Source organism: Gallinula chloropus, assembly GCF_964237585.1.
Source record: "Gallinula chloropus genome assembly, chromosome: 2".
Taxonomy (NCBI): Eukaryota; Metazoa; Chordata; class Aves; order Gruiformes; family Rallidae; genus Gallinula; species Gallinula chloropus.
This window is the reverse complement of record NC_140086.1, coordinates 97,246,733-97,269,941: the sequence shown is the minus strand read 5'-3', so window position 1 is coordinate 97,269,941 and position 23,209 is coordinate 97,246,733.

The window sequence follows — 23,209 nt, the reverse complement described above, 5'->3', positions numbered from 1 at the left end:
TTCCTCCTTAAGGGAGTGCTGATCCTGCAGACACAGGACCTATCACTTAAGCTACTTATAGGGATATCTGAAGGACCAGAGCTGAGCTTTGCATCTTCTCAGCACCTTCGCTGCCCCAGTTTGAGTGAAGTCATCAGCATTTTGCAAGGGGATTCACGTTTAGTTTGGATTATTTGATCTCTGTAAGCAAAACAAAGAAGGAAAGATTTCTTGAATTCCTGGCAGGATCTCTGTTCCTTTTTTCCCTTCTTTATAAACTTTACTTTTTTTTCTTCTCTCTTTTTCCCACCCCACCCAGGCTTAAACAGTGCCGGGAAATTCTGTACTTACCCAGCTGTACTGTCTGAGGAAAGCCAAGTTGGGTTTTTTCCATGCATCAAGATCATAATAGTTTGAAATTAGTTATTAAGTCACTGAGTTTCCCAGAGAGAAAACATCAGATACTTGAGTGATATGCCCCTTGTACTTAGCCAAAAGGCCAAACAAAGGTTAAGGCAAGTGGATGCACACGACTTCTTTATCCAAGTCCTTGAGGATTTCCCATTAGCTAAGTCAGTTTCTTTCTTGCCTTTTTCTTTCCTCTCCCCCCCCTTCCTTCCTCCTTCTTTCCCCCTTCCTTCCCCCTTCCTTCCCCCTTCCTTCCCCCTTCTTTCCCCCTTCCTTCCCCTTTCCTTCCCCCTTCCTTCCCCCTTCCTTCCCCCTTCCTTCCCCCTTCCTTCCCCCTTCCTTCCCCCTTCCTTCCCCCTTCCTTCCCCCTTCCTTCCCCCTTCCTTCCCCCTTCCTTCCCCCTTCCTTCCCCCTTCCTTCCCCCTTCCTTCCCCCTTCCTTCCTTCCTTCCTTCCTTCCTTCCTTCCTCCCTTCCTTCCTTCCTTCCTCCCCTCCCCTCCCCTCCCCTCCCCTCCCCTCCCCTCCCCTCCCCTCCCCTCCCCTCCCCTCCCCTCCCCTCCCCTCCCCTCCCCTCCCCTCCCCTCCCCTCCCCTCCCCTCCCCTCTCCTCTCTTTTCCCATTATTTTCCCATTTTCCCATTTCTTTTTTCAAGAAAAAATAATTAACATGGATCAAATAAAATATGTTAACTTACGTTCATTGCAGCCCTTTTCCTGGTGCAGTCTGTGGATAGAGAAGCTACAGTCGGTTACTCAGAAGTCTGTCTTGTCTGAAAAAATACAGTTGTCACCCCAAATACCTCACCTCAAATTGGGTCATTGCTTGAGAATGCATATTTTGAAACAGTTTTAGACCAAACTGATTTGTGTGTTAGCAAATAGAGCAAATAAGCATTTCCTTGTGTATTACTACTGCTTCTGTGTTGATGACGAAATTGTGTTACGCGTGTTTCTGTGTCGCTTCACAGCTGTGTGACATTTTTCTTGCTACTGTTAAATGAAGTCGTAAAGCACTGTGGCTCTGTGGGTTAGTACTGTCTTGCCCTGCTAGCAATGGAAAGACATTTGAACTGGCAATAAACACTGTTATTTTATCTGCTGTGCTTTTTGGTGGGCCCGTTATATGTTCTGGGCCGTAGCAAGTGATTACACAGTATATAATCTTCACAAGCATTTGCACCCAAATCAGGATGGTGAAACCTGTATCAGTAGAAACACTGTGACCTAGAACTAAGTGTTGCCCATGTCTGGAGCTCCCAAAATGCCCAGGGTATTGTATGGTCATGCACCAAAATAGAACCCAGCATGAGAAAACCTCCAGGCTGCAATAATATTTCCTTAGCCGCGCTCACTGTTAGGCCCTTCCTGGCAGTGCTGGACTGGATCCACAGGTCATGTTGACTTTGTCTGGATTGATAGGGTTTCAGCAGCTGTCCCCCGCTGCTTTCAGGAAGTCAGGTTGGGAGATGGTAGGTGAAACACCCCTGTAAGATCAGGTACATGTGCCAGTGCCTGGCTGTGAGCAGTCGTGCAGTTTGTGTCTGAAACTGTGGTATCCAGCAGTACACACTGTCCACAACCATGACTAGGTGCGTCAGAAGACTCCCTAGGAAGAAAAATGGAATTTGGGGGCAAATTTGGGGCAAATAGGTCTCTCTTGACCCATAGAGAGCGCCAGCTGATATGGTTCGTAAGTCCTGCATCACTGTCCAGCTGTTGCCTTCAGACTGACTGTGCAAGTCCCTTGCTGGGATGAGATCTGTGGCTGCCCATGTTAACTCTGGTGGTACAAAATCTGTCCTCTCTAAGCACACTCTTTGCTGTGCTGTAGGTTTCAGGAAAGTATCAGAGAAAAAAAAAAGTAGCAAAAGTGCCTCAATGTCTCCACAATAGACAAATCAGCAAAACACGCCGAACCTACAATAATGCCTGAAAAAACTCTCCCTTTTCCCTGGTTTAGGTTACATGTTACCTGCACTTTACTGCCAGTCTTGTGGCAGTGAACACACCAGGGATGTGGAGCTTATAAGAGGTTTCTCATGGGAAGTAGTGTTTTCAGGCAGTGAGTCTCAGCTGTAGGACTTGGGGGATCAAGGAATGGTCTTCTCTCATCAAAAGGTCATTCTTGGAGTACAGATGTTTTGCAGACAGAAACATTAATACATGGAACTGTGGTGCTGACCCTTCACTTTGGTTTGATGCTAATTAATTATGTGGAATTTTTAATAGTTGGATCCTAGGTAGCAGATATTTGGATCCAGGTGGTAACTGGTGCAGATAGCAGAAAGTGTGCACAGCAACTTTGCTGTGTTTTTTGTTTGGTTTGTTGTTGTGGGTTTGTTGGGGTTTTTTTTAACTTGGGAACTTAAAAATTCCAATCCTGCTGCATTAAACTAAGTCATGCAGAAATGCTCCAGCTGTTCTTCACATTGTGGAAGCCAAATTCAGCATTTTGATGGGTTTTTTTTCTTTGTTTTTGAGAGACTACTTGTAAAACTATTTGATATGTTGGGTAACAAAATCTTACCCGTACTCTTCTTCCAGTTATTTGGATTTTCCTAGCTGTCTTATTTAAGGTGGACTTCTGCCAGCTCGTTGTGTAAAATGCCAGGTTCACCAGGAGGTAAATGGGCCAGCCTTCTTTCTAAACTGAGGCATCTAGTGGTGCTGGTAGCCTGCTAGCATTTTAGGCTCCTCCTTTTCCTTCACTGATGGTTCTGATGGCAGTCGAACACAAGAATTTTAGTTAAAAGCAGTAGAACACACGGACAAATGATTGTTGTGTTTTGTTTTTCTGTTTTTAGCAAGAGCTTTACTTGCTGTGATGTGTGGTGAACCTGTCTCAGCTCCCTCCATTTTCAGGAAGAGGCAATCCTTCTTTTAATACTCCTGAGGGAGAATCTGTTGAAGGAATTTATTTTTGAAAATAATATTCGTGTCCTGTTTTTCCCAGTAAATATCAGGTGTGAGCTCTCTGAAATGTAGATGATCTTCATCATGTGATGTTTTAATGAAGAAAGGCTTATGTCTCAGTGTTAAGTTGCCCACCCTTACTTCACACACTATGTGTGAAGGAACAGGAATGCTGAGTTTGGGAGCGCTCACCCTGTGGCATTAATCCCTGGAGCAATGGAACCCTTGCCCAGTTTGGGATGCTGATGAAATACTTCATTTCAGAGTCCTCCTTGAGACCTTCTGCTTGTACAGTGTTTTCTGAATGCACAATCAGGAGGTTGGTGTGAACTTGTGCCTGAGCAGTTCCAAGGATTGATTTGTATGCTGGGTAACCTTACATGCAACATGGAATAGTCTCCCACACTTTCAGTGCGCACCTTGTTCTGGTTTAATGAAGAAGAAAATGACCCATATCTCTTACCAAATTATGGAGAGTCCTTTCCACAGGACTTGGCATTTCAAAGTTGTTCCTGTCCTGGTTTCAGGTAGGACAGAGATAATTTTCCCAAGGAGCCAGCACAGGTGGGCTGAGTTGGCAGAAGGTGATTTCCACACCACCTGACATCATTCCCCCCATAAAAGGGGGCTGTTTGGGGAGAGGTGGCTCTGGACAAAGAGTCCAGTCAGTCACTGGGTCAGTAAATGTTCTGTGTGTGTATTCTGTCCCGAGTGCTGTTTTTGTTGTTCCCCTCTCCCTGTGCTGTCACAGCAAACTGCCCTTACCCCACCCCGCGGGAGCTTTTGACCATTTCTCCTCCCTGTCCCTCCGAGGATTGAAGGGAGTAGTGAGGGGTGCCCAGGGCTCAGCTGTGGCTGTGGCTGAACTGTCCTGGGGGTGAACCATGACAGTCCTCTTCTTGTTTCTGATGAAGCAGTTTGAGGATTTCTAGGGCTACTTATATTTTTAATCTGAGCTTTTTGAATATCAAAGGTCATCAGTCAGACCTCATAAGGCTGGGGGTAGGTGCCCAGTTAAGGTCATGGAAGCCACAGGTGCAGTGTTATCAGGTGCCTGTTATCAGTGATTGCACCAGGTACCTGACCATGTGACAGCACTGTAGCCTGTTTCGATCTTCCTTTTCTGCCTTTGATTGGGCAGCCTTTCTTGTGCTTCTCCATGCCTATGGTTGGTCTTGTTAACTTGTGAGCATGGAGTGGACTGGCCAGGAAATCAGAAGGCTGGGTACTTAAAATGAGCCACACTGTACAACCATTTATAACATTCCAAAGAATAGGGAAGCGTTTGCACTTCTTACACCACCTGCTTTGTGTGTCAAAAACTTTAAAAGGTTCATGGGGGGAAAGAGCCTTTTTGGTGTTGGGAATTAGAGAGAAGGGTGACAGAAGTTGTCTTGGGATGCGAGTGAAACAGAAACATTTGTCATGAACTGAGTGAATGAGGTGGATCTAATTACTGTGTAACAATAGAAAGGAAGATGGCTTAGCAGCTGTTTAGATTTCAGATACTTAGCACCACTGCTGTGCTACAGATTTGACAGCTTTAGGTAAATGTGGGAAATGTCAGTCCAGTCCTTTTTCTGGGGTTTGCCAGGATCACAGAGGTACTCATATACAAATCCATCAAATACTATTACCTCCATATAAGTGTTAATAATATTCTTAATCTTCATTATATTTTCTCTTGGGCCTATATGCTGCACAAATATTTCTTGGCATGCCTACAGATCTCTAATTGTTTGTAAATTTGGATTGCCTCGGGCCAACTTTAAATGAATGTGTATGGGAATCCTCGCTATGTATGGGATTATTTAAGTATCATTACCATACCTGTGCGGTATTGTTGTGTCAACCCATTCAGAAAAGCCCAAAGTAAATGAAGAAAGGGCATCCTGATGAGTTTTTGATCAAAGTGATATACTGGGGAATTGGGTCTGTGATACTCTAAAGCATTAGGGCTGCCTCTGCACGTTTCAGTCTTCTGCTGGTAGAAATAGGTGTTTATATTTTTTTCAGGGTAGCCTAGAGAGGGGATAAGGCTGTGCTTGCACCTCATCTAGAAATGCCTGAAGTAGTTCTAAGCTACCTTGTCTGATAGCACAGAGTTCAGTGTGGGCAGAAATCTTGCTTCTGATACTTCATAAATACTCAGGAGACACTTTGCAGGTGAGCTCACTTCTTAGTCTGAACCAGAGCTATCTTTTTTTCTTCTTTTTTTGTTTTCCCCTACTTTTTTCTCCCTCAGCAGCCCTTCCTTTGGATCACAGCATCAAGCATGTTGCATGAAGGCCTCTGTTTTATGTGCAGTGGCATGACCTAGTTGCCTCTGGCGATGGGCAGCCAGTGACCTGAATACACCCCTGACAGTGGAGGCTGCAACTTTCTAAGTAAATGCCAGTAAATGGGGAAGCAGACCTAGATCAGGAAGTTGGGCACACAAGATAATGACAGAAGTTATGAAATACAGCACTATAAAAATTATTCTGTGGGGTCTTCAAACCGTTTGTACATCTCTGTTGTGGTTTATGACATTTCCAGCATGACAGAGAATGACAGTCCTCTCTGTCAGTGCTCAGGGTTATTTATTGTGTGTCACTGCCTTTGAGCCAGCTGTTCCAGACAGGTACTCTCATGTTCTTTCCTTATTCCTACACTGTTGCTCTGTTTTGCTGTGTCTGTGTGGTGCAGTCTACCACCTGAGGAAAAAAAGACAGGGTGAGAAAAATGTGCTGGTGTGTCTGCTTGAACGGCACATTGTATGGGACAGATTTCTCAACTTTTATGTCACTGATGCTCAAAGCAGGGCTGTTAGGTGTGCGGGACAGAACATGCAAATGCCTGCAGATATCTGGCTGATCACAGCCTACACACTCCCATGCCGGCACAGTGAAGATTATGAGGCTCAGTGCTACACCAGTGGCACACTCAGAAGTTTGGCAACAGTCATGACAATGTTGGGGTTGAGGCTGTGGTAAAAAGGGTACTGAGCTACATGGATTCATCCTAGAGTTCATAAGTGGCCCTTGGGCCTGAATGAAAACATACCGTGGTCAGTATCCCTGGTTCAGTACCTATTATGTGTTCCCTCCAGTGGTTCAGCTTGGACAGATCTCCAAAGTGCTCCTGGTGATGGGAGTGCTGTGATGTGGTGAGTGGCTGCCGTGGTTTAACCCCACACAGTTGCTCACTTGCCCCCTTTTCCCCAAGGGCATGGGAAGGAGAATGGAAAAAATAATAGACCCCTATGGGTTGAGATAAAGATGTTGTAATAGGATAACAAAGGAAGAGAATAACAATAATAACCATAATAAAAGTGATGCACAAATGCTATTGCTCATCACATGTGAAAGGAAAGAAAACAAACAGCACCCTGATGCCCAGTCCATTTACAAGCAGTGATCCCATTGCCTGGCCCAGTCATATATGGAGTGTGATGTTCTGTGGTATGGCATATCCCTTTGGCCAGACTAGGTCAGCTGTCCTGGATGCACTCTTCCAGCTCCTTGTGCACCTGGCAGACTGTGAGAGGATGAAAAGTTCTTGAGTTAGTGTAGACACTTCAATTACCTAGCAACAACTAAAAGCATCGGTGTGTTATCAACATTATTCTCATACTAAACCTAAAACACAGCACTATACCAGCTACTAGGAAGCCCAGAGTAGCCCAAGGGCTACTGCATGAACTATTTCCTGTTTAATTTGTTCAAAGGCTTGTCATTGCTCAGGGCCCCATTTGAAATTGTTCTTTTTCCAGGTCACATGATAGAGAAGGTTTACAAAGAGCCTGTAATTTGGAATTTGCATCCTCAAAAAAACCACAATGCCTAAGAAAGCTTGTATTTTCTTTTTGCTAGTTGGTGGGGACATGGCTGCTATTTTGTTGATCTCATCCATTGGGATCTGACAGCATTTGTCTTGCCATTTAATTCCTGAAAACTGGATGTCCTGTGCAAGTCCCTTAACCTTATTTTTTTAATGACAAAACCAGCTTTCAGAAGAATTGAGACTATTTTCTTTCCTTTTTCAAAAACTTCTCTTGTGTTGCCCCATATGATGATGCTGTCAATATATGGCAGGTTCACTGGGGCTTCACAGTGTTCCAGTCCATGGCAAATGGTGGGGCTGTGTTTCCACCCCTGGGGCAGTCATTTCCAGGTAGTACTGGATACCCCTCCAAGTGAAAGCAAACTGCAGCCTGCACTCTGCTGCCAAAGAGGAAAACACATTCATGTTATCAGTTGTGACATACCACTTGTCTGCCTTTGACTCCAGATCATACTGGAGAGAAGCTTGACTACATTCATGCCACAATAGCCTATCTATTGGACTTCTGCATTAGCCATATTGGACTGTTAAAGGGTGAGTGGGTTCTACTGGTCACTCCTTCACTCTCCAGTTGGCGAATCAGGTTCTGGATGGGGAATCAGGGAGTCTCAGTTGGTGTGGTATTGCCACCAGTGCACTGTTGTGGTAGTGACTGGCACCTGTTGTTCTTTGACCTTCAGCAACCCCACAACAGAAGGGTCCCCTAAGAATCCAGGAAAAGTAGACAATTGTTCAATTTCTTGTCCCCAAAGCAGCTATTCCAAAAGCCCACTGGCATCCTTTTAGGTCTTTAAAATACCCTCTACAGAGATAATCCACACCCATGATGCACAGAGCCTCTGGGTCAGTCACAATGGGTTGTTTTTCCCAGTCCTTCCCAGTTAGGCTCACCTCAGCCTCTTGCAAAGTCAATTGTTGGGATTCCACTGTCACTCCAGAAATACAGATGGGTTTTGCCCCTTCATGGCTCAATGGCATTAGGGTACACTGGAGCATTATGCTCTTACAGATCTGATGTGCCAGGTGTTGGGATCCACACAGTCCAATAAAACCAGTTGTCCCTCTCCTCCACCTGGCTGGAGGCAGGGCCCCTCTAGTCCTGAGTATAGTGTTTGTTATTGACAAATGGATTTGTGTGGAACATGGGTTTGAATCTCATACTTGTTACTCACTTGTAAATATGAATCAGAAGGTCCCTCCATAAGATCAGAAGTAAAATCAATCCTCCTTCTCTGTTTAGGGAACTGCCCACTGAAGACTGAAGCTGCAGTTTTCCTGGAAGAACCTCCATTTGAAATTGTTTTTCCTTGTAATTCACATACCTGTGTTTCTAGGGTTGAGGTAGGTTTTCCATCCCAATTCCTTATGTTCTCTCCATGGTCACACAGGAAGAACCACAGGGTGCTTCATGGTATGTACCCTCTATATCCTCTCTTGAGCATAGGAATGCTTACTCTTAATAGCTGAAATACTGGTCTGTACATGCTGGGAATTGGCCGTGTCATCTTTGAATTGCTGGGCATCCTGGAAGGTTTTCTTGAACAGGTTTTCAGATATTTTGGACAGCCTTTTCTACAGCTGACACAGGCTTGTAGAGAGGAAGAGAGATTTAATTTTTTTGCATTACCAGAGTTGGCCAGACACTTTGATCACTGTTAATGTCTCTGTCTTTCCATTCCCTTACTGCCAGTGATTTGGCATATGCTGGTGGTGTGCTCTGTGCAAACCTCCACCACATTGGTTGGGTACATTGGACTTTATCCGGATCTGTGGGTTACTGTACATTTTTGGGGTCATAATAAACCATTTTCCTGCACGGCTAATTCCCTCAGGTACTGGATAACTCTTTCCATGGTGGTCTACTTGCCTGGGTGACACATAACATCCTCTTTGATGGGATGCCTTTCCTTCACTACTGACAAGAGTTGCCTGAGGCTGAGGGCTTGTGTTCCTTTTGCAATTGCCTTCCCAGTGCCCCCATCCCTAGACAGGGATCCCAGCTGCTTGGCTTCCCTACCCTCTAATTCCAGGCTACTATCCCAGCATCAGAGCAGGCAGGTGACAAGTTACTCCACTGACAGCTAAAATCTTTTTGTGTATCTCACAGCTCACTCCGGACAGGTACTGGGTGGTTATCTCTGGTTCTGCCTCTCCCTCCTGTTCTTGTGATAGCCCTGCTTATCATCCTTTACTAAGGGAGAGGACTTTTGTGTCCATTTCTTTCTATGTGTAGGGGTGACTGATACCAATATGGGTTGGTTCTCTGTTTCAGCTGCAGTGTTTATCACCAGGGTTTGAGTAGTCACAGTGCCTGTTGCAGGGGTTGATCTCTGGATGCTATTCTTAAATAGTTAACCCTAAATAAAACCTGAACCACATTCAGGACACTTAGCAGTAGAAACATCCCAGGGATATTCAACACTCTCAGGAGCTATTGTAATTAGACTGGAGAAGAAAGGGAAGGTGAAAGAAGGTGTGTCCTGCACATATTGACTCTCTGAGGAGGAAAAAATAAAAAGAATAATTATTGATAGCTTCTGACAGTTGGCTCCCAAAGTACCAAGATAAAACCATCTCCACTTCCACTGTATACAGGTTCAGCTGTTGCTGAATACAAGGTGTTACATGACACAACTCTATGAATAAATAAGAACATTGTGACCTGTAAGACCAGTGATGATTAAACTAATATAATAAATGCTTATAACAAATTTGTTTTAACACACTCTGGTCAGATCTGTCATTATCTTGAACACTTCATGCCCCACAATGGCTGCCAAAATGGACTGTCATTGTTTAGCCCCTGCCAGCAGCTGAGCACTATGTAGATGCTTGCTCACTCTCCCCCAACAGGGGATGGAGAGGAGAATGGGAAAAACACCACCTTATGGGTTGAAATAATGACAAATTAATAGGATAACAACTGAAGAGAATAACAGAAATAATAGCAACAATAATATCAAGTGATACACAAATGAAACTGCTCACCACATGTGAAAGGAAAATAAAGCAACCCAATACCCAGCCTGTTTCTGAGCAGTAATCCCAGCTGCTTCCCCAGTCACGTATGGAGTATGATGTTCTGTGGTATGGCATATCCCTTTAGCCAGACTGGGTCAGCTGTCCTGAATGCGCCCTCCCAGCTCCTTGTGTATCTGGCAGTACATGGGAAGCTGGAAAGTCCTTGACTTAGTGTAGACACTACAACTGATTGGCAACAGCTAAAAGCATCAGTGTGTTATCAACATTATTCTCATACTAAATCCAAACCTGAGTGGCTGCTCGCAGTTTCTCTTTGCTTCGTTCAGTTTAAAAAATCACCCTTGTGAGTGGAGAAAGAGCAGGGGCCTCTGTTCGCTGCCTCTCAAGAGACTTGTGCCTCCCTTTTCCTCACTTCTGCATCAGGCAGCTGTGATTTCTTTTATCTTTTACATATTCTTGCCCCATCACTGACCTCCGCCATCTCGAAAGCTGTCACAAGGAACTGGTCACCTCTCTTGCTGCCCTGACCCCAGCATCTTAATCCACCCTCCCTGGGCTCTCTCATTTTTTGTTTTCCTCACCTCTCCCTCCATTTCACCTGCTGTTAGGCAAAATCTCCCCCACAGAGCTGTGCTGGAATAGAGGCTGCATGTGAGCCAAGAGGAGAAAGGATTTAGACACCTCTAAGCATAGCATGTCTTCTTGATGAATAGCCTGGTTACTCTGGGTGAAGAAAGAGAAACAGAATTTGATTCTTAGCCATCACCACCAAAGCCTGTGTTGCTGCAACACCCCAGGCAGTGCTCAGTTCCCGTAAGAGGAGTAGGTCAATGGGAAGGCTTCTGCGGCCGAGCTCCAAAACGCTCCCCAAGAGTCACTGGGAGTGTCAGCAGATTTCTAACCGAGCCAAGAGAAAGGGCCGCAGTGCATCACCTGGCTAGCTGACAGCACCTCTGAACTATGCGTAGGATTAGCTGTTGTCACACACGCAGCCTTCCTGTAAACTCGGGGTGTTCGGCTCTGTCAGCTCCCTCGGAGCATTGCAAAGGGCAGGGGCTGCGGAGGTGTTTGATCTGGTGCAGCGTAGTGGTTAACGTGGCATCTCTGGGTGGTGAAAGAGACGGGGAGAAGTTGTGAAAGAGGCTTTTTGATTTCATTACTTTCTTCCTGCACCCCGTATCCTGTCTGCAGAGAGCACTTAGCAGATTCATGGACCTGGACTGCTGTGTGAGTTGAAAAAAAAGAAAAAGTGAGGGAGAGTGAGAGAAAACCAAGGGAATCCATTAAAAATTGCCTCTGCTACCTCATTAATCTTTTGCAGCAAATAATACATGCAAAACTTGGGCTAGTGAAGTCTCCAAAGAATAACATTTTTTTTGGTGAGGTTTTAACAAATTAAAGAAATAAATTAAGTCACTAGCGCAGCAGGAAAGTGCTGGAGGCCTCCAGGATTTGTATGTTTTACCATTGTTCTAAAAATAAACTGGAGAGAAAAAAAAAAAAAAGTAAGGGTTTCAGTTGAAAAGTAATACTTGGTTTAAGTGGCCATGTTTGGGTTTTGCTCCTGCACAGTGCTTCACCACCCTCCCTGGCCCTGCGGCAGTCTTTGGGAAACAGAAGGCAGAGAGCGGTAGGAGTGGAGGTAGCAAAGCTGTGTGGTGAAGGGAGAGGCATGCTGGGCATTGGCAGGAAGGATATAAAGCAGAAATTAAAGCCCCTGTGCCTCACCCCATTGCAACTGCTAAGACGATGTCTGTGTTATCCTTTAGCAATTGGTAGCAATCGGCTTTCTGGCTCCTCCTAGGCCCAAACCAGTGGGAAAGCTTCTGACCTCTTTGGTGAGTTTTAGAAGAGGGGTGGCTCGTGTCCCAAATAAATGACCACGATGATCCCCTCCTCTCTAGCTGTACTGTGCTGAGACTGAGCAGAACAAGGCTTACTGGGCTGGCAGAAAGTAGAGGAACAAGGGCTGTCTTCTGATTTCCTTTTTCCCTGCTCTTTTGTTTTAATTTGCAATCAAGTACTTAGAGAGAACAGCATTACAACATTGCATCTCCATTTTCCTGTCTCCCCTAAAACTGCCTGCTTCCCCACTCATCCCAGCTGCTGCTTCAGTACTCGGTTCCCACTGCCTTTCGTCCCTGGGCTACCTCCACTTCTCATTCACTTCCTATTGTCATTTCTTCTAGCTCCACTCAGGCCTTGCCTTGGGGAAGAACAACTATGCTAACTCTCTTTCTAGTCTGCTCCAGAACTTGGAACAACTGATTTTTCTCAAAGCCAACTGAGCTGCATAATCTGTAGGCAAACAGCATTCTGGAGGGAGGAGTGTTTTTAAAGGGTTTTTTAAGGTATAAATGATGGTTAAGTATCTAGATTCCCACTAGATTATCACTAGAAGTTAAGTATCAGGATTTTTGTCCTACTCGAGCTATTGCTGATACTGAAGCTGAATGCATACATATTAAAAAAGAAATTAGTTAAAGGATGCCTTCAGAGTTGCAAAGGCAAGGAAGTCTGCTCTTTTCTGGCAGGTTATCTACAACTTGACTGTAATTGCCCCCCCTACTCACCTAAATTCTGCAGTAGTTGGAATTATATATGTGCGTGAGCAGTATAAGGCAATATTTACTACGCTGTTCTGTATAGCTTTTGCTTCTGGACCTCTGACACTTGTTCCTTCAACCTCAGTTCCCTTCCCTGTAAAAGCCTCTTGAGGGACTTGGCCACTGATTTTGTGTGGATTAACTGTGCATGCAGTAAACAAATGCACACAGCATGCATGCACACGTGCACTCATACACACGTGTGTGCATGACACATCAAAGTCAGGGAACGCCAGAACTCCAGTTACCTCTAGCATCTCCAGTTAGTCCCCTTGTGACTTTTCTGCTGTAGCCTTTAATTACCTCTGCTACTGCTATTTCCCCCCTCTTTCATCCCTGCCTTATTTCGTGCACAGAATGGGCTGTGCTCAATTACTGAGCGGCAACTTAATATTTAGTTTTCTCCTTACTGCTCAGTGTGTGGCCCCTAGTCTTATTCACTGCACAATATTCAAGCCTTGCTCTGATGACAAAATGGTTGATTTCCTCATGGGTGTTTCAGTGTCTTCATCATTGTATGTGTATCTGTGGTTACACAAGTGATTTATGGTGGAACTTGTTCTGGTACTTGTCCCCAGTCTCCTGATGATGGCCACTTACTGCTTTCATTCTTTAGATGATTTTAGAGTGGAAAAAATATGCCAGGGAAAGCTGTATAATTTGGTTTGTAGGGAGGTACCTACTTTATTTTGTTTGTTTGCAGCTAGTGCATTTTCTGTTTTGTTATAAAAGCTGTGGGTGAGCAGCAAAGAAAGCAGCTGGTTTATTTTGCCTGCTTCAGTTTTGAGGAGAGGAGAAAACTGCTGCTTCTTGGAGGGTTATGGAGAGGGCAAAAGAGCTTTTAAAGAGGGCAGTGTGGGATGTATCATTCTCCCCAACACTCCATCCCAGAGCCTGTGGGAAACTCCTGAGCGTGGCACTGGGCCATGGCATCCCCACATGGCCCTCATAGAGGGTCTCCTAGGAGTCAGCAGGAATGGTGCAGGGCTTGGAGCTGAGCAGAGTGCACTGGAAACTGTTGGGACTGAGAGATTGGAAGCTCCCTGGCACATGAACACACAGCAGCTAGGAAGGTGCAGTGAGCGAGGAGTGGGGAGGATTGGTATTTTTTCTAAGATCTGTGTTTTCTCAATTTTGAGTAGTCTGGATCACATCTGTGCAGATCCTCACTCCTTTGGCATGCTTGGGCTGCTTCCATTAAGGAAAAGGTGTGAGAAGACCACCTCAAAGTGCTGGCCAGCTCGAGACCCAGTTGCACCCAAAACGCAACCAACTTGGCAGCAGCTGGATATCTTTGGCCACATCTGCCCGTGTTATACACTGTTCAGTCCTAATGGCACTCCTGGCTCTGGAGCTCTGTAGAAAGCTTCTGACTCCTGCTGATTGCTATGCTAACTCCTGGGTGGTTTGGCAGGGTAGGCTCTTTGTGGTGCTGGCATTTTCCCCTGAGGTTAGGGGGAACACATTTGGTTCCTGTAGGGCTGCAACAAGCAGCTGCTGCCTATAAGGAAGACCTGAGATGTTGTATGGTGTTAGATTCTTACTTAACAAGGAGAGTGTTTGCTGAGCTGAGGACGACAAGTAACAACCCCCCTTTCCCTGCAAGTTAGCTAATCAGAAAGGTGTTTAAAGGTATTGATGGTTGGATGGGCCTGAGATTACATAAATATTTAGCGTCTGCCTCCAGCAGGCTGAGGAGAAGGTCTCAGGGACCATTAAAACTGTGGGGTTTATGTGTGAGGATGGATGAAACTAGTGGAGAGGCTTCCTAGTACTAATTGAAGGAGGAGAAGAAATGGCTTTCCATCAGTTTAATGTTTTATTGAAGTTCTCCTTTACATATGTCTATTAAGAGAGCTTTGCTTTGTGTTTGAAGGCCAGCAGGGGTATCTGAACCAAGAGATGGCTGGAGGTACATAACCTGATCAGGGTTTTCCTGTGGAGGTGACTATACAAAGGGGGTCTCTCAGCTTCCTGAAGTGTGTGCAGGGGGAATCTTTAACAGACATGTTTTAAAGCATGGGGAAACATATCTACATGAATGATGTCTCAATTTCACCACTGTGGGAAAAAATAAATCCTTACTTCCAGTCCCAGCCACTGTGGTGTGAGGCCCAGGCTTGGCAGGAACCATGGTTCAGTCTCCTCTGAATTGCCAGCTCTCTAAACAAACCGTATGTTATTGAAACAGAAGAATCTGTTTCCCACTGGGATTTCTGTATTTGTATTGAGCCCTGGGAGTTTCCAAGCTACCAGATTTTGAAATTATCTTTGTTAAAACAGGAAAGGGATCCCAGAGCATGGAGGTTTTGTCTCAGGGGTCTGGATCTGCTCATAATGGGAGTGAAGGCAAGATCTGTAACTAGTATCACTGTGCTGCGCAGCAGTGTTTATCAAGGTAGGGACAGAGAGGCTGGTGGCCTCCCCTTTAGCACTTGCCATGTGAGCAGAGAGCAGCTGTGTCACCGTGTGGCCCTCTCATCAATCTAATTGTTGACTCTGTCCTTGAGTATCAAAAATCTGTAGCAACAGGTTCCTGGCCTTACAGGGAGAAAGTGGAGGAGATGGGCTTGCAAGGGACTTACAATGCCATGTCACACTAGAAAACTGCCAATTGCTTTTGTTTCCTGAACAGCACATGGTAACTCCACGAGGCAGAAAGTGTGGAGGTATAGGGCAGGTTCTCTTGATGTGACTTTGGGATGGCTTGTAGGGAGCCAGGCTAAATGGAAGTTAAGGAATACTTTAGAGGCAGCAAATTTAGAAAGATATTTTATTTTTTTTATTTAAAAGATGGTAGCTAGGAAGCTGTGCCTGGCTCTGAACCAGGGCTTAAGTACTGCAATGGGAAGGCATGGGGTTAAAAGGGGATGACCCAGGTTGAGGCTATTCTGCACCTAGCCCTGGATTTGAGTCCTATTTCTGAGATAAGAACGTTCTTTAATGTAAAGTTGAAAAGATAGTATGAAGATGAAACTGGGTAACGAAAAGTCTGTCCAAAATTTTAATTTATACAGGCTATGTAAACCTTTCTCTCAAGCTGTAGTCACTGATCTATTTTTACTTTGTTTGCTTCCAGAGGCAAAAGTAATAATTTCATGCCATAAAGGCCTATTTTCCCAGCATTTACCAAAACCAGCATGAATTCCTCAATCACCAGTGTCACAGAAGTTGCTTGTCTAAAAATTTAGAGATTTCTGTAAACATTGACAGAATTGTCCATTTCTGTGGACAGAAAAGGGACAGCTAGAGCCCAAGCCCTAGGTAAGTTTGTATCTTTATCCACACTTAATATCTCATTATTGTGATCCAGGTTCCTCTCTGCTTGATGTCTTTCCAAGATTCCCCTGTATTCATTTTATTCTCGACAGGGTAGTGAACATACTCCTGCAGTTCTATGGAAAGGTTCAGAAAGGGAGCATCAGAACATAATATTCAGATAAATACAGCATACCATGACTGCAGGTAAATGGTTTCTCCCATGAAGGGAAGAGCGAGGCCTGTAGGTTTGACAAGCTTTTGTTTAGGGTGTCTCCCTATCGAATAGTAAAGATGATGTGATGTTGCCGCTGTTGTGATCCTGTAGCATGGCAAGCTGGGCTGCGGAAAATCCCAGGTATATACATGCAGCTTGGCTACCCAGAGGAGTTTGTGGCTTGCAACAGGAATACTGTGTTGGGTAGTATTCTGCTAGGGCTTACTGGCTTGAGCCTTCCCCAAATTAGCCGAAAGAGAAGAAATGAACTGCATATTCCACCCCTGATGCAGTAGAAGTCTACAAACATATGTATCTATCTCTGCTGGGCCACATTCACATGCACGTGTTGGTTCTTTAGTGCCAGATCCTGCTATGAACTCCAGCTCTGCATGCTGTTAGAAATGGCAGAAAGAGATAGATATCTGTATCTCCACACACGCACATGCATATTTTTTGACCTGCAGTGTATAGTGTAGTATGCTTAATCCATGGAAAACTCACATACCCGTATGTGACAAGTATTTTCTCCACAAAATGCAAAACCTGGTCTTTCATAGGACTTTATTTGTTACTGGATCCTCAATTCCATTTCTGCTGGGTAGGTATGTTTGGCATTTCTTTTTTTTTTTCTTTTTTTTTTTTTTAATTTTTGCTGTTCCAGTCTTTTTAAAAAAGAAAAAAAATCAGAAAAGACATAAATAATTCAGGACATGTGCTTATGTCAACTGTTTCGCTGTTACTATTTTATCTCTATAAACAAGGCAGAGACAAATCCCATCCAAACAAGGAAGGGGAGGAAGATGCATTACAGAATGATGGCTGAATCGCAAGTCAAGAATACACACACAGATACATATTTGACTAGAAGACCCATCTCAGAAATGTGATGCCTGCATTTCTGTCCTATGCATTGTGAGTTGTTGGGTGTACATACAGTAAGTTGTGCAAATTCTGCCTGCATCAGATTTATATGTGTGCAGTCTGGTTTTATCTGTGACTTTGGGTGTCCAGACCTTCAGATATTCAGAAATCCCACGCAAATGTGCTGTAACAAGAGACTCCATTGGAGGGTGCTAAACTTCTTGGCATTCCCTAGGAATTCAGACCCTTATAAAATACAAAGTTTGGGTCATTTATTTTTTATTTTTTTTTTTATGAAGAGAGTTCAAGCTCCTGAAGTCAGATGACAGTGCTCCATTGAATTAAACAAGGACTTGGGATAGACCCTTCAGAGATCTCATCTCCTATGCAGATAAGGCAGCTTCATTTGCTTTCTCATTTTGTGGTTTGCCTACTGATCAACTGCTGAGAGAATTCCTGAAAGCTGCTTTAATTTTCAGCACACCTGACATACTACCTACAGTCCATGCCAAAGTCGTAATCTCTTTATATAGAGATGTTCCCTCACAGTCCACTTACTGTGGTTCAACATTGCTGAGAAAGCCTGGTTCTGATCCTTCGTAACTACTTGGTTTAATAACTTGATGAGATATATTGTGTATACCTCTGCACACAGTAGAATTATACCCCTCCCTATGTTACTGTGGTGATAATAAATGTCACCATTACTTGTCTACCACTTATGTTCTAATATCCATTGCAAAGCTAAAGACAGCACAACAAACTAGGTAATATCCTAGGCTGGCATGGCCACAGTGTAGAACACAACAGACCAGTTCAATCTTTCAAAAGACCCATTCCTGCGAATTATTTATCAGCCCTTTTAAAAAAGCCTGTATGAAAGATATGCCACAACATTGCTGCAAATACCCTGACCTAGTACCTGATTCCTCTGCAGTTAGAAGATTTCCATGATGTCCAACATAGTTGTCTTGGATGCAAATCTCATTCCCTCCTCACTGGCCTCAGGGGCAATTTGCAACAACCTTTTACGTACCAGATACATGGGGAGTCTATAGCATAAATGCTTCTGCTATGGTTGTAGGGAACCAGAATCCAGAACCTTACTCCACCACATATTTCCCATCTGACCTCAGATAAGTCTTTTAATCTGTGTTTTGCTACCTCAAAGTGATGCTATGAGGATAAGTTCACTGGTGTTTCAGGGGTGTTCAGATACTGCACTGACAGGGGCTACATAGGTGAATAGAGAGAGAGAGCAGACATATATTTATTAATCTGGTAAAGGACTGATACTTAACTCAGCAATGCTCCCAAACAAATGTCAAAGACTATATTATCAGCATGCCTCTTATCTCTGGAATTTTGTTTTGTGCTGTGCTACTTTACGTGTTGGTTTGTGGTTCGTTTTGCAGCTTCCTGGAAAAGAGAACTTTAAAAACACAAACAGAAAATGCCTGGTAAAAGTTGTAACCAGCTCTGACTGTCGGTGGTATGACAGCCAACAAACATCACCTGCTGATGATTTGCAGATTCCTGGGAGATGTGGTGTTGAGTCTCAAAGAACTGGAATGAGAACAACTCATCCAATATGCCTCTCAGGAAACAGTGTAATGTATCCACCCGCTTTATGCTCCCCTAATTTAGGACATGTGTAGTGTGTAATGATGAACTGGCCAGCTGGTTTTGTTGCTGTAAATCTCATTCTCCACCTTACAAAACACCCTTGATTGACCCCGTCTTTCATGAAAGCTCAGCCCAGGGTTTCCAGTCTACCCCTTGGGAGGGAGATAGATCACACTAGCTGTGAATGCACTACTCCAGAGAGAAAAATGTAGTGTTTTGTTGTTCTTATTTCACTGGGCAGCCTTTTTGAGTTCTGTGACCCACTTTTGCTTCCCTTTAAACTGTGACCAGTATTTATTTATCCCTTTCTAAACACAATAATTTAATTAAGAAACTAATCAGCAGTGTTGAAATGATCTTTGAACTACCCCCCTATCACTGAAGGAAATTTATGAATGCATTATACAAGAAAGATTCTATTATCTAAAAAGCTTTCTACTAAAAGGATTTGGCATCTGAAAAGACTTTAAATTCTGCACTAAATTTATAATGCAGAGATGTGAACATTATTTATAGAGTCTAAATATGAATCTGACAAGTTTGTCTGGATTGTTTATTAAAAATGAAGCCATTTCAAGTTCAAAGGATTTCAGAAGTGAGTTGGATATTTAAGAGACTGAAGGACAGATTGTGAAGGTACCTGTGTAACAGATAATGGTCTAGGCTGCCTGTTCAGTTGGTGGATAGAGTTTGGTGTGTTCCAGATATGCTCCAGATATGCGCCATTTTCTTAGACACTTATCTTTGGATGGGAATTTGTTGGCTGATCATCCCAATAGGACATCTTAAGTTAATCATTATCATCATCTGCCAATTCCAGTTCTCCTGGCTTCAGACCAAGAGAACATTTCTGAAGGCTACCTGGGATGTAGATACCTTGGGTGGAAAGTGACCAGACCCAAAAAAGAGTCTCACCTGTGCAGTCTTACTCAGCCCTAGGAATTGAGTCGTTGATGGCTGGGTAACAGATACAACAGGAGTATCTCCTCTCTGCCAGCCACATGCTAAGTGAACATCTGCGCTAGAGGACCTTATTCATAAATTCCAAATGGCTTCTGAGGTATGAAGGCTCTAAAAAATTTGGCCCAGTGTGGTAATTCTAGGCACGCTCAACAGAATTAAAGGTGCTACAGTAAGTGTTATAGAGGAGGACCCAGGGGCTAGGTAAGGGGCAGAAGATCACTTACTTGATGTCAAGCCCCTCCATGCCATCCAAGTGGGCACCTAACTGCAAACTTAGATCCAGTCCTTCGTCCTCTGTGGACTTGAAGTGTCAGGTGGAGATAATAGGTTAGTTCTATCCAAATGCAGGTCTAGAATCAGGGTCTGATAGCTGGAATTAATGAGTGGCATATGCAAAGCCTGGTTTTCTATGGCTTTGCATCTTGTGATTGAATCATCTTGTGTCTAAGATGTTAGCTCTATTCCAAGGTTTGGCTGTGGTTGGGAAATTCCTCAAAGTGCTTGCCTCTAGGGATTCTCTGGTGACTAATAAATATGGTAACAGACCTCTTCTTAGAGGTCTCTTTTGTTAAGAGCACTGCAATTATTTTCTGCAATGCCTTCTTACTTTCACAATATTTGTGGAAATACATTTATCACCTCTTATACCTCTAGCAATTTGACTTGAAATGTGCCAACAGATTCAAAAGGCTTTGGTGTGGTGAGAGAAAATAGATAGATACAGGATAACATTTCCTGAGGAAAAAAAAAAACCAAGAACACATAGTCTGTCCCATGAAGCTCACTGTATCTCTGAAGGATGGGCAAAACACAAGAATATCGACTGAGAAGCGTATGGTACATTAAGGACTCATGTCAGACAGACTAGAGAGTTCTTTTAGCAACTTGATGAGACCCTCAGTTAAATTTTCCACTAACTACACTGCTGAAGTCTAATGACATGAGCTTGCTCAGAGGTATGATGCAGGAATTAATATCCTTGTATTTTCCATTGCCTCATTTGCTTAGTTATGTATTATATGCTCCATGTGGGTTCTGTAGGAAAAAGAGAACGAAGATGAGAATTAAGATGAAAATAGAGGACTGCCATTTTTTCCATAAAGAGCAGATTGCAAGAGTGTGGCAATTTTCCCACACATCTTGAATAGTTTTAGATTTGGGCTTTTTGAGGAGTTTTTAATTAATTTATTGTTTAAGTAACGGTAATGAGAAGAGCCCCTGCCACACTGATTCTAATGAGGATTGCATGTGATCTGTGTCTTTCTCATTGTGGCCTGTATCATTTAAATATATTAACCAACATGTGCTGTGGCAGATTTCACTTATATCTGCTTAAATTAAAGCTTGTCAGTTTAGGCGCTAAGAAGCATGCAAATATTTGAGAGAGATTTGACATTCACTGAAATCATTGCACTAAATATCTGGCATCAGTGACATTACTTGAGAAGGGTTAGAAATTCTGGCTGGGATGGATATTCTGGACATAAGAAGAAAAATGTACTTCACCTTCTGTGTTCATAATTAAGGTCTTTACCAAAATTTCAGCTAGTTTTTCTTCTGTATTTTCTCTGAGCAATATGTGACTGTTCAAGTTCCTCAAAGTTGCTGCTTAGGAGAACAAACAGTACCAATATCTGAGAAGAAGTTGGAGTAATAGCATGATTTAGTTGTAAAAGGAATGGCATTTCCTTATGTTGGCGCTGAGCTGGAAGAGTCTGATGGAACCCTGGATATTTGAACAGCTCCAGCCACAGGAGATGAAGCTTGATTTCCCATCTGCATGTATTGTTTTCTTCTTACAGGCCACTATAGCAAAACACTGTACTGTATGCAGTAGGTACAGCAGTGTACAGCAGACAGATGCTTCTGTGCTGCAAACCGCTTGCTTGTTGACACACAGAAGACAAACATGGGTATTGCTACAGAGGAATTACACATCCAAGTTTAACCTCCATTGTAACATAATTGTGCTGGTAGTTAATTTGCCATTACATAAGGGACCAGAGCACATATATTCCAATACCAGGAGAGAGTCCTTGCTACCAAATGTAAAGTTGCTTTCTCTTCTCATACAGGATCAGTGAATATTCAGCACAGGTAGGATCATAGGATAATTAAGGTTGGAAAGAACCTCAGAAGGCAGCTTAGTGCAACATTCTGCTCTAGGCAGGACCAGCTGTATGATGAGACCAGGTTACCCAGGTCATTTTCCAGGTGGATCTTGAAAACCTCCAAGGATGTTGCACAACATCTGGGCAACCCTAATTTTCCTCAAGAGAAAAAACCAAATTCCTTATAGCCAGTCTGAATTACCCGTGTTTCAAATTATGTTTTGTCTCCCTACCATTCACCACTCTGAAGAGACTGGCTGTGTCTTCTTGATGGCTGCCTTGCTCAGCTCTGCTGAGCACCAGCTCCTGGTGAGAGAGATGGAGCAACTCTACCTTTTTGACTGTACTCCTCGATACTATGAACTCACCTCTGTGATCTTCTCCCTTTCTTCCTGCTTGCCCGGTTCCATGCCTGGAATAATCCCTCTTGGCCACCTCCCATAGCATTGGAGAGCTAAGTGTTTCAGGCTGACTGGTAAATCTTTGCTTTTTGGTTGAGAAAACATGTATAGAAAGATGAAATTACATGGAACAGCCCCCTGCGCTTTGCAGAACTGATATTTACTGTTGCTTGGACCTGGATCTCTGTGAATCGAGTAGCTTACGAGGAGCTCAGGAGATTCATATGCTCAGGGTTTATCTGCATTTTGTTCTTAGTGATTGTATGAAATTATTTTTTTCCTCTGAAGTATTGGGCAGGCTTTCCCCAGCTTTGGTGCTGCACATTAATACTTATGCATAATATGGCTTAGAGTAAAGATGAATTGGTGAGTAGTCTGGAAACCTGAGGCAAATTGCCCTTTTGAGTAACGATTCTGCATATGGAAGGGGGAGGAGAATATTGCCATTGGGGCCTCTATGACCTGTTCATGTGTAAATAATTGTTTAGAAAACATTGATTTGGAATGAAAAGTCAGCTCAGAGGTTTGACAGCTCTACAGCCGTCCACAGGGTTAATCTGGGAAGCATGTGAAGTCAGTCAAAAATCAAATTCATCCCCAAACAAAACAAATTCATTCCTGATTAAGTTTTTATTTGGGAAAATAGAAAAACAAAGCAGTTTTTCTGTAGGTGGAGAAAAGCATCCTCCAGGTTTGTGACATTTTAAAGACACAAAATCTTGTATATCAGATGGATCAGGCCCAATGTTCTATAGAGTGTGTATATATATATATATGCACACAAGCAATATCCTTTTGAGTGATGGAGGTTTAAGGTCTTTTAAAGATTCCAGCACATGAAAGACCACTTTAAAGGAGACTCATCTAACTTTATGGCATGCTGTGTAAGACAGCAAAGTGGGTTTGGAGAGTCAGGCAAGGCACCTGGGAAGGTCAGAGTTCTCCTGGTAATCTTCATTATCTTGGATGTCTCCCTTTCTCAGCTCGTTTCCTAGTTGTAAAGTGAGGATAATGCCAAAGTCTGATGGACAGTGTCTGGTTTATTTGTTCTCAGTTT